Source organism: Mus caroli, chromosome 14 (assembly GCF_900094665.2).
Source record: "Mus caroli chromosome 14, CAROLI_EIJ_v1.1, whole genome shotgun sequence".
Taxonomy (NCBI): domain Eukaryota; kingdom Metazoa; phylum Chordata; class Mammalia; order Rodentia; family Muridae; genus Mus; species Mus caroli.
In genome coordinates, this window is record NC_034583.1 from 21790491 (window position 1) to 21801544 (window position 11054).

Sequence of the window (11054 nt, forward strand, 5' to 3'; positions counted from 1 at the left end):
AGTACACTGTCGCTGTCTTAAGACATACCAGAAGAGGACATCAGATCTAATTACAGATAGTTGTGAGCCACCATGTGGTTGCTGGGAATTGAACTCAGGACCCCTGGAACAGCAAGCAGCCAATGCTCTTAAACTCTGAGCCATCTCTCCAGCCCATGAAATGGTATTTACAAAAGAGTATCATGTGCCATAAGTTTACCTATAATTGAATCTGAAGGAAAGACGTTCTTACTGTTAATAAAATAAAAATAAAGTAATATTCACCTAATAACGTCAAAATCTTTTGGCTTCAAGATTTGGTGTGTGGCCATGGAAAGCAATAGCCTAGAGTATCTTTTTCCTGAGCAAATACCCTTATCACGCAAGTCAAATGAGATCAGCTTTAAAAAGTAAGTTTGATTACCACTTGCAGGCAAGAAAAAAATCTATTAAATTTGTTAATATTCTTATGTAAGGAAAGGCCACGGAGCCTGGGGAAAGCAGCTTCCCTATTATATCTGTTAGAAAGACAGTGTATTTTTAATAATAATAAGTTAATTTTCTCTTATGTGAGTTTCCCTTTTGAAACTGCAGATGGGATTATAGAATTGAATGTGAATTTTAATTAAAATTGAATACTGGAAATTTAAAAAAGGCTTTGAAGGCTCCAGCCTGAGCTTTGAGGTAAAGAAAAACAGAAGCTTTGGCCACAACTTCGTCTTTCCCCTTCGTTAAAGGCTCTTTGCTCTATAAAAACTGGTAACAATAGAGTGCAATGTGCAAGCTGGCCCCAGACAAAGCACCTATGGGCTAAGAGGTAGTAATTCCTGAGGCAAGCCACACTTTTAATATTTCTATATAACTCTTCCATTTTCTTTTTAAAAAATACAAACAAGGGCCATTTTTATAAGTATGAAATGCTAGAGACTATAGAACATTGACAAAATTTACAATAGGCAAAGCTGCCAAGGGGACAATGGGGACATTAAACCATTTTTAAAGCATTTCATTGACCATCACATCTCACTTCTCGACAAGGACCATGTGTATACATCTCTACATTACCACAATCTCTTGTTTCCTCCCCAAACACTTAAATCAAGGTCAGAGGTAAAGACATCACAGAGGCCAAATTTTCCATGAAGACAGGACCAGACAATTCACAGTAAAAATTGGATAAGAAGAAAAAATGGCTTTGTTGATGTTGTTCTATTTTTTTCTTTTGTCCTTGGTTATTTTAGCTTAACAAGGGAAGAAAAGAAAGCATGAGAGAGGAGGGAAAGGTAATGGAACCTTGATTCTAACCCCAGAAGGAACTCACTACGGACTCCCACTGATGGAATCAGCAGGAACAAATTGTATACAAGTGAAAAGAATAAATGTTCATAAAAAATCCCCAGAGCTGGGGAGACAATTATAGATGAAAACCCTTAGAGCAAAAAAGTCATATAAAAAACATATGGAACAGCAAAGAACTATTTTTATTCCCCCTGTTAAACTAAAAGCCCTGTGCTGTAAAAGCTGTTATAATGTGACACTTGTGTTTAACAAAAATTTCAAAACAGTTCATATATTTAGTAGGTTTTGTTTAACATTTTGCAATGATACATTTATACTTATATGAAGGTTGTAATGCCATTTAAGAGATAAATTCTTCCTCAAATAAGGTTGAAATTCGACTACAGTGACTCTAAAGAAGAACCTATAATAATTAGCACTGTTTGGGGCTACAGTGAAGACTGGTGCAGAGGCTGCCAATGACTGGCCGTTAACATCGGGCCAGCTATTACTTGTCTGTATTGTCATATCAACATATGCTAAATGGACAGAGTAGGGAGAATGGAATCATCGAGGCAGAATTATAGTCATCACTGTATTCATAATGGTAAGGTTCATTTTTTTTGTTCCCTCTAGACTCTGTGGATGCCAGGAGCCATCAAGGAGAAGCTAAAACCTAGCAAGTGATCTTCCTGAGATGGTTCTACCATGGACTGTACAATTAATAACAGGTGTGCTTCTATAGGCAAGGCCCAGAAGGATTTCATTTTAAGAACAATCCCTGCTATTAATATGCTTTTAGTATATATATATATATATATATATATATATATACATATATGTATATATATATAGTTTTAGTATATATATGTGTGTGTATGTATGTGATGTATGTGTAGTACATACATACATATATACATATATATGTGTGTGTGTATATATATATACATATATATGTGTGTGTGTATATATATATATATATATATATATTTATATATATATATATAGCCTAGTGATATAAAATTAGGTACAAGCCTACCCTTTTGAGCAGATTTCTGCAGTGATTTCTGTAGTGATGTTATATAGACAAATAGATGATTTCTTAATTCTTAACAATGATCCTATAAGAATTCCTAAAATTATAATAGCAATTGTTAAGCTCTTTTGTAATAGAACATCTATTAAGTCCTCTCTGATAATCACTGAGAATGCTGACAGTCTTCAAGTATCAGGAGTTAATTGCTTCTGGGATAGTTAGAACTAACTAACTAGTTCTAAATTCTGCAATTTAGAACACAGTTCAACAGGTCTTAAAACCATTAACCAAAACACACTTGTGCTCTGGCTTTTGCATGTGCACAAACTGCTGTCAGCACCTGAACATTAACGTGCATGTACTACACACAAACATCACATATGACACCTGATGTACCACATGCATGCATGAACACACAAATACAAATATGGACCATTATATTGAAAAATACTAAGACATTCAAATTTACATTCTTATTCCTACTAGTGATGAAATTATTTCCCCTCTGGTCTTGGAAACTACTTCCCAGCACTCTGAAACAGAATAGATTAATTGAAGCTGCTTCCATAATTAGTGTAATTAGAATTATCTCCATAGTGTGATCTGGGGCTGGCCACTAGCAGGCTAGGAAACACTATGAGGTGATTCACAGAAGGGGCACAAGGGAAAATGGCTATTTACAGATAAAGGGACAAGAATGCCACCAGGAAGGCAAGGACATGTCCCCAAAACAGCAAGATTCCAGCTGTACTCGAGAAATGGAAGCATCCAGAAGAAAGGTAAGTACTAAAGTAAGGACTCAGACAATGGGAGTTTTGGAGTAAGACAGTATTTTGAAAAGATATATTAATCAAAATTCTACATGGAGACCATATCAGCAGGCCTTACTCCAGTGTGAAGGGAAGAATCTAGAAAGATTGACCAAGGCAAGAAGCAGAGGCAAGGCAGGTATCCCCGCTCCCCAGCAGCATGCTGTGGCTACAGTTGGAATCATATCTGAGAGTCTAATAATATTCCATAATCCTTATTGATACAAATGTTTTTACTTTTCAATTCCAATACAAGTGGCAAGGATAATTTGCCAACTATCAAGAAGATCGCTCTTTGGAGAAAAACAGCTTTTAAGAAGGCTTCATTATTTCCTTTTGTTCCTATAGAAGAAACAAGCTTTGTTGCACATGAATGAACATTTTCTGTAAAATGACCTTCTGCCTGGAAGCTGCGGAGCTTGCTTCTGCTTTACAAACAGCAAACATTTCAAAGTGGATTATACAAGCACAGCTATAAGGTTTCTAGAGGAAGCAGGTACCAGAACAATGGGCCAGACACATCTCTTCAGTGCGTGCTGTGTGTGCAACAAGCCTCCCTTCCATCATGCCTCCCTTTCCTGTCTCCTTCACACTGTGGAAAGGCTGTGTGTGCTGCTGGCCTTTTACAAGACACAATAAGCCCAGAGTTTCTATCAGGAGACACGATCACAATCAATAGCAAATTATCTTTGTTTCCACAGGAGGTGCCTGTTATCAACTTGAGGCTGATTAAATTAATAACCTGTTATCAACATGGCCAATTTCCAGACTAAGACCATTTCATTCGGCATGTCAGGCTACATTTGCTCAAGTGTGACATCTGCTAAGCTGTGAAAGATGGGGGCAGTCAAACTGTGCTCAAAGGGCTACCCAAGAACCAAAGGGGTCTGGGGGAGCGGGGAAGAGAAGACGATTTTAAGCACAAGCCCAAGACACTCTTTCTAAAAGAAACAGTATTTTAAAGAATGACTTTTTGCTTCTTTGAGCACCTGGGAGTATCTTAGGGTTGACTATCAACATCAAGGCTATTTAGATAGAAATCTAGAAAAATCTACTTATAGATACTTTGGATGAAATGACTGGGGTGTTTTCTTTGTGTATAATGAACTCCGTTTTGTGTATATGTGTATGAGCATGGAGTGCGTGGGATATGTGAACATGTGTATAAGGGCATATGAACCTATACATATATGTGTAGAGGCCAGAAGAGAATGCTGAATGTCATCTTAGTGGAGTCTCTCCCTGAACCTGGGGCTTAGATAGTAGCCTTACTAAACACTAATGATCTTCCTCCCTCCAACCTCCAGCGATCTGAGTCCAGTGGTGCATGTGCCATTATCCTTCATATGAGAACTGTCCACACATTCCCAAGGGGGTAGTCAAGGATGGGTAAAGGCAGGAGCAGAAATGGACATTTGTTTTCCACAGCAAGAAGAAAATGTCTTTTTCCATGACTTTGACAAGGATGAATACAACCCAGCTCCAATCTTCATTGCAGCCCTCCCTGGGCTTCCTTGGGGATGATGACCAATACCCCCCAACATCAGAGTGCTGCAGCCAGTTCCCAGCTAACAAACTCAATGGGAACATCTGTCCCAGACAAGGTGAGTCGTGGTCATAGTAATAAGGTGCGGGTGTAGAAACAAGTATTTCTGAAGAACCTCTCAGATAACCAGAACCTCATCCATCACTGGGTGGAACCCCAAGATTGAGATCATGGACTCTTCCGGCCCTCTTTTTAAAAATAGCCCTCAGATCCAAAGGGTGAGGATCTAAATCATGAGCTGCTCAGCCCTGGATGAATCTACATGACTTTGCATTTCTGCTACGTCCCCTGGTTAGCTGGAACACAACCATCTTCACTCTGCACCATATTATTTGAACAGGATAGAAACGTACACACAGAACACTCTTAAAGGATTCTGCACTAGGCACAAGATGCTGAGAAGATGGAAGTACAGAAGAGACGAGATTTACCAGCATAAAAAGCAGCTTGATTGGAACAAGGAACCTTCACAGCGTCTGCACCTCCCACGGTTGGCTCTCGCATAGACAGAACTTGGAGGAGGGCTTCGAGTTCACAGTTACATGGAGGTTATGTGAAAGCTAATTCTGCTGCCAAGGAAAGGACTCTATACCTCATGTTCAAAAAGCACAGGGCTGCGCACCTGCTCCTCTGTGCTGCGGTGAAGAGCTCTCCACTCCCCCTTTTTCAGCTTCCCTGGTAGAATCTGTGATCAGTGAAGCTGAAAATGGAATTGATTGAAAGCTTTGACTGATGTCCTCCCAGTGACAGGGACACGGGGATTAAGCTGTTAGACAAAGCCAGCTCCTTTGACAGCTGTACATATGAGATGCTGTAAAGGCCATCAAGTGTGGCAGGCAGCCCCTAGCCACCAAATCCACTACACTTAGGAAGTCAACATGTCCTTTCACCCAGAACAACATCCATGATCACTCTGACTTCAACTTCTAAAAGAAGATTTAATTAAATCTGAGATGGGGAGGGGGACACCTCTCAAATTCCCCCTTTGCTTTCTCCTTCCACCCTTACCCAAATGTTTACAGGAGCAATTTCACTTTGTGGAGGGGAACATGCATTGAGCTCAAGAGCTGGCTCTGGGGTCACAAAATGTGAATTTAAAGCTTGGCTCCAGCAGTGCCATGCTAGTTCTCTGGGCCAAAGTTCTTGGTATATAGTAAATGAACACTTATGTTAGCTCCTGCTGTGCTGCTGCTGCTGCTGCTGCTGCTGCTGCTGCTGCTGCTGCTGCTGCTGCTGCAATGACAATGATGACTACAACGATGATGATGACAACGATGACGGTGATGGCATCATGATGATGACATGCATGCTGTCACATTCATAATGACAAGAGAAAGGGAATCCTATCCAGTGTGGTATGAAGAGGAGGGCTGCACAGCATACTAACCACTGACCAACACGGAGCTTTTCAATTTCTGATCTATGTAAGCAACTCTCCTAAGAGCTCCAGTAAACAGCTCCAGGTCAGTCTCACCACTGTGTGAAAACACCTAGACCATCTCAAGTTCATCCGCGGGGGAAACCAAGTGCGGAGAAGTTGTGAGAGGAAACCCACGGCAGGAAGCGGGCAACTCTGCTTGGCATGGCTCCTGGTGCAGAGCGTCTATTCAGAGATTCGATGGTGAGCCGGAGTGAAGGTCAGCTGCAGGAGGTAAGGGAGCAGCAGACAGGGATCCCCGACTGTCTGCTGGGCTGTGGGGTGGGAGCTGGGAGTCAGCAGGGGAAGCAGGGGGAGAGAAGAGCGCTGCATCAAGACAGCAGGAGCATTCTAAGGAGCAAGGGCAGTGGGTGAGGCTGAAGGGGCTTGCGGCTGGGTGTTGGTTACTTTTCTCATTATGGTGAAACAAAATACAGTAAATGAGGAAGAGTGGGCTTTGGCTCTCAGAGTACAAGTTACCGCAGCTTAGGAGGCAGTAGAAGCAGGAAGCGTCCGCAGTCAGGAAACAGAGAAAGATTGCTATGCGTGCTCACGGGCCTTCCTTTCTCCTTTCCACTTTTATTAGTCCTGGAGGTCAGCACATGACCTGGTGCCATCCACACTCACCCCAATCTTCCCTCTTCAGTTAAGCATCTTTAGAAATGTCCTTACAGACATACCTTTGGGGTATGCCCTCTGGTGGACTCTAAATCCAGCCAGATGGATTACCACAACGCTGCACAGTCGGAGGTTTCACTGCCCCTAAACCCAAAAGATTAGTTCGAAACTTTACTTGCTCTTTAAAACTCATGTGGTAGCAATGCTGGAAAAGAAAGCAGAGGGGGGTCCATAGTGAAACAAAACAAAGAGGATGTTTCCATGGAAGGCCCAGTTCACCTGGTCATTTTGTGACCTGGTCATATCCCCTGGCTTTGAGCACTATTAGCTCAAGCCACACCTCTCTCTGGCCAGTGGGGCTCCTGGTCAGTTTTCTGTCAAGTCTTGGTACTGGAAAGAAGAAAAGCCCATTTTCTTCTGGTAAAGGCTTGATAAATATGGCAGTAACTGCAGGAGGCTGATATCTTTCCCATGTCACCTATCCAGGTGTCCTTCTGCAGAGGGCTGAGACCAGAGTGTGGCTCACTGTACCTGTAGTATTCAGTACTTGCCTCAGTTCCACCAATTATCTAGGAGACCTTCATTCTTAGTGTGAAATCCCCTGCCTACTAAAATCTAGAAAAATGTTGTTTTCTAATCATGTGACTGGTGGGGACCAAAAGAAACAAGAACCAGTTCAGAAAACGGGTAGGGCAGAAAGGCAGAAAACCACTGAAGTCACAGGGATAGTTGGATGGTGAAATCCACACTTGCAATGGTCAATCACCAGTCAACTTGGTAAGCGTTAGGACCACTGGGAAAACATCTCTGCATGTGTCTGTAAGGGAGTTGCTATATAAGGTCAACTAAGGTAGGAGGACCCTCCACAAAATGTGGGTGACATCATTCTATGAGCTCAGGTCCTAGACTGCATGAAGAAGAGAAGGCTGGCTGGAAGCACTGGCACTCCTTTCTTCCTGGCTGCAGGTAAAAGTGACCAGATCCCTCAATCTACCACCACCATGACTGGACCATGGAGGGCCAGACCATGGGTGACCACATCCCCAAACCACGAGCCCAAATAAACCCTTCTTTCTTGCTTTCATCCAGCATTTTGTCATGATGATGAGGAAAGTAGTGCAAGATTCTACTTTAAGAGAGGGTAGGAAGGAGGGAGAGAGAAGGAAAGAGGCAGAAAGAAAATGTAAGGAAACAAGGGTAAAGGGAAATATGGGATGAGAAAGGGGGAAAGGCGGTATGCATGGGCAGAAGGGATGGCGGGGAGGCCGCTAGGGCAGATATAGAGAAGCAATGTTAAAGCTGCCCTGGAAAACTCCATAGAGACCCAGCTCAGCTAACTCCAGAATCCTCCCTGGATCACAAAGCTATTGGATTAGGCTTCCATTCACAGAGCCTCAACGTTACCTTTCACATCATCCCCTGAAGGATCACAGCTGTCAAAGCAATCCCACAGCGCTAGAAGGGAACGACTGAATATGCACCCCCTTCCCTAGACAGCATATGGAACACCTTAGATATGTCTCTGTGTGTGTGTCCATGTGTCTATGTGTGTCTATCTGTGTGTCTTTGTGTGTGTGCATGCACGTGTATGCGCACTTCTATTGAGATTTTTTTAAGAAGTGAAATAGAATTACATCATTTCCCTCCATGCCCCTTCTTTACACCCTCTCAAATCATGACCTCATTTTTCTTTCTTACTATTGTTACACACATACACATGAAATTTCTTTTTACTGTAGCCTTTATTTTCTTCAGAAGGGTTCAGCATCATTGTACAGGCAGTAGTTTTTAAAGCACTAACTTCCTACTTCAGTACATATTTTTAAAAGCACAATTTTCAACTAAGCTTGGCCCTTTCTTCATTTTACAAAATTCCCAGGGCCCCAGAGGATGGCAGGAGTCACTTCACTTTTGGCAGGTCACTGTACCAAGCTGGCTTTAATCCCCTGGAGATGAAGTTTACCACATACACTTAAAGGTGAACTCATTGCAAATGAAATCAAGGAAGAATAAAGAGAGAGAAAGAAATATTACTCTCAGGATCATGGTGCCTGAATAATTTCCACAGATTTCTTGTTTTATCTAATAGCATGCTGGTAAATCCAGAAACCCCTGTAGAAAGTCTTTCTTCCTCCAAAGTAGCAATGAAACCCTGCAGCCAAGACTCTGAACCCTGCCCAACACTGTCTCCATCAACACTGTGACAGCCAAGAAAGCCATGTAGATGGCACATGTAGCTGGTGCACCTGCCTGTGGAAAACTGTGCCAAGCAAGGGCTCTGGGCTCCAAGAAGCGCCTGTGCCTAAACTCACTTTTGTTATTTCTCCCTTTTCAATTCTCACATGCTCCTTTTGTATTCAAGAAATGACACCTTCACCCTCTGGAAGCAAATTTTGCATTTTTAAATTTCCAAGGATAAGAAGGTAGCTTAAGGGCTAAGCTGTCTCTCCCTCTTTTAATGCACAGGTAATGAACAGAAATTACACGCCAGGCTGGAATTTTTACAGAGCCTTATTCACAGACTTTACTCTCTCAGCTTAACTTCCGTCTCCCGTGTCAACTATTAATTATAACTTTATTTCAAAATGACAAAAAATAAGCAGATATTTCAATATATAGTAGTAATAAAAGATTTGAAGAATTTTTTAACAAAGAAAAGACAAAGCTAATTAAGAAAGATGAAATTCAGTTTATGCCAAAGTAAACCAAAACCACAAACTTAAATTCCCCCCTTGTCTATGCAGGCTTCATTTGCATACCATGCCTGCTCGTGACATGACATTCACTATGAATTGATCACATTCTACACTTCAACTTCCCTAACTTCCCGTAACCAAGAAAAAGAGAACCTGAATTTTGGCACAGAATTATCATGATGTAATTTCTGCTGTCCACCTCAGACTTTTACTAGAAGATAGAGTTGCAGAGAAATGCTAAGTCCAAAATTCTCACTTAGCGAGTTCAAAATAGCTATTAATTAGCAATTGATAGCTTGAGTTAAGTATATGCAATATACCAAGACTTCTGTGCTTCTTAAACATTCCTGAGGACTATAAAGTCACCAAAAGAGACCTAGGAAGATCTAGAAGCTGGGTTGAACAAAAGTCAGCCCCTTGCCCATGATGGCACATTGGAAAAATTTCAACCTTCCCATGAACCCCTGGGAAGATACCAGATCCCTATGCCCGGATAAAAATCAGATTTTAACAAACAGAGCAAATGAGTTGTAGGGCCAAAAATGGAACTGAGGAGTTCTCACGTGCTTAACTACTGGGAACGCTGCCTGTGCCCATATGGAGGTCCTCTGATTGGATAGAGGAGTATGGAGCCAGGGCTACTAACGGCTGCATCAGTTGGCCTATACACAAACACATGTACATTCATACACCAGACCGTCTGCAGCCAGAAAATCTTGACTGGGGGCCTGCTATTGTAAACATTAGTCATCTGTAACTACTGTGAACAGAGGGACAGAGAGCCAGCTTTTAGGAAATTCCACACTCTGTGACTAAGAAGTAAAAGGACCTGGTGTTCTGTCAGCTTTCTTCCTCACTGATGAACACAAGTGACAAACGTTCTTTGAAGAGAAAGAAGGCAGTCAAAAGCCTGGACTGTTGGTATCTCCCAGTGCCAAATAACACTGAGGTCTAGTGACAACTTAAAGAACGTTTTGTGTATTGTGACAGGAGTTGGACACAGGCGTCCAGGCCATGCACCTCACTTCTGCCATGCTGGAAAAGACAGCTCACCAGCAGCGTTCAGGAGAGCAAGCTGAAGCCCAGTATGGTCTGCTGCACATCCCAGGAAGGCAGGCAGCAGCAGGCTGCATGGCACACACACACACACACACACACACACACACACATGTACACACATATACACACACATACACATGTAAACACACACATACACACACTCACAAACACCTCTTAAGTATCTGCAGAGCAGAACACCACTCCAGGATCTCTAGTTAGAAAGGGCATAGACTCAAACAAGATGAGAAAGCTTAGGTCATACCAGGTGAACATGAATAACACAGAGTATCCAACTTGGTGACATGGTAATGAATGGCAGGAGGCTGGATGTTCCAGGTGGCCGGAAAGTGACAGTAAATTTTGTGCCATATCTCTTGGAGCTGGGTGTGCAACCTTGGCTCGGGACTGTTTACATTTAGAGAGCTTAGATGAGTCCTCATGTTCCACATTCATCCCATCTCATCCCAGGGAGGCTCTGGCTTCCACAGGATTGAACAGATGTGAAGACTTGACTGTGCCATTTTCCCAGGTGTTAACATTTCTTTCTTTCTTTCTTTCTTTCTTTCTTTCTTTCTTTCTTTCTTTCTTTCTTTCTTTCTTTCTTTCTTTCTTTCTT

The 11054-nt window shown here is 42.1% G+C and overlaps 1 protein-coding gene and 1 long non-coding RNA gene across 3 annotated transcripts in view; one reads left to right on the forward strand and one right to left on the reverse strand.

The window, feature by feature from the left end:
• Nucleotides 1-11054, reverse strand: part of Cacna2d3 (calcium voltage-gated channel auxiliary subunit alpha2delta 3) — an 810117-nt gene that overhangs the window by 561468 nt on the left and 237595 nt on the right. The gene's annotated exons all lie outside the window — the stretch shown is intronic.
• LOC110309149 overlaps nt 6037-11054 on the forward strand; it is an 18560-nt gene continuing 13542 nt past the window's right edge. Inside the window, exons 1-2 of the long non-coding RNA XR_002379667.1 lie at nt 6037-6285; nt 10858-10967. This is a non-coding gene — a long non-coding RNA (uncharacterized LOC110309149). The remainder of the gene's footprint in view (nt 6286-10857; nt 10968-11054) is intronic.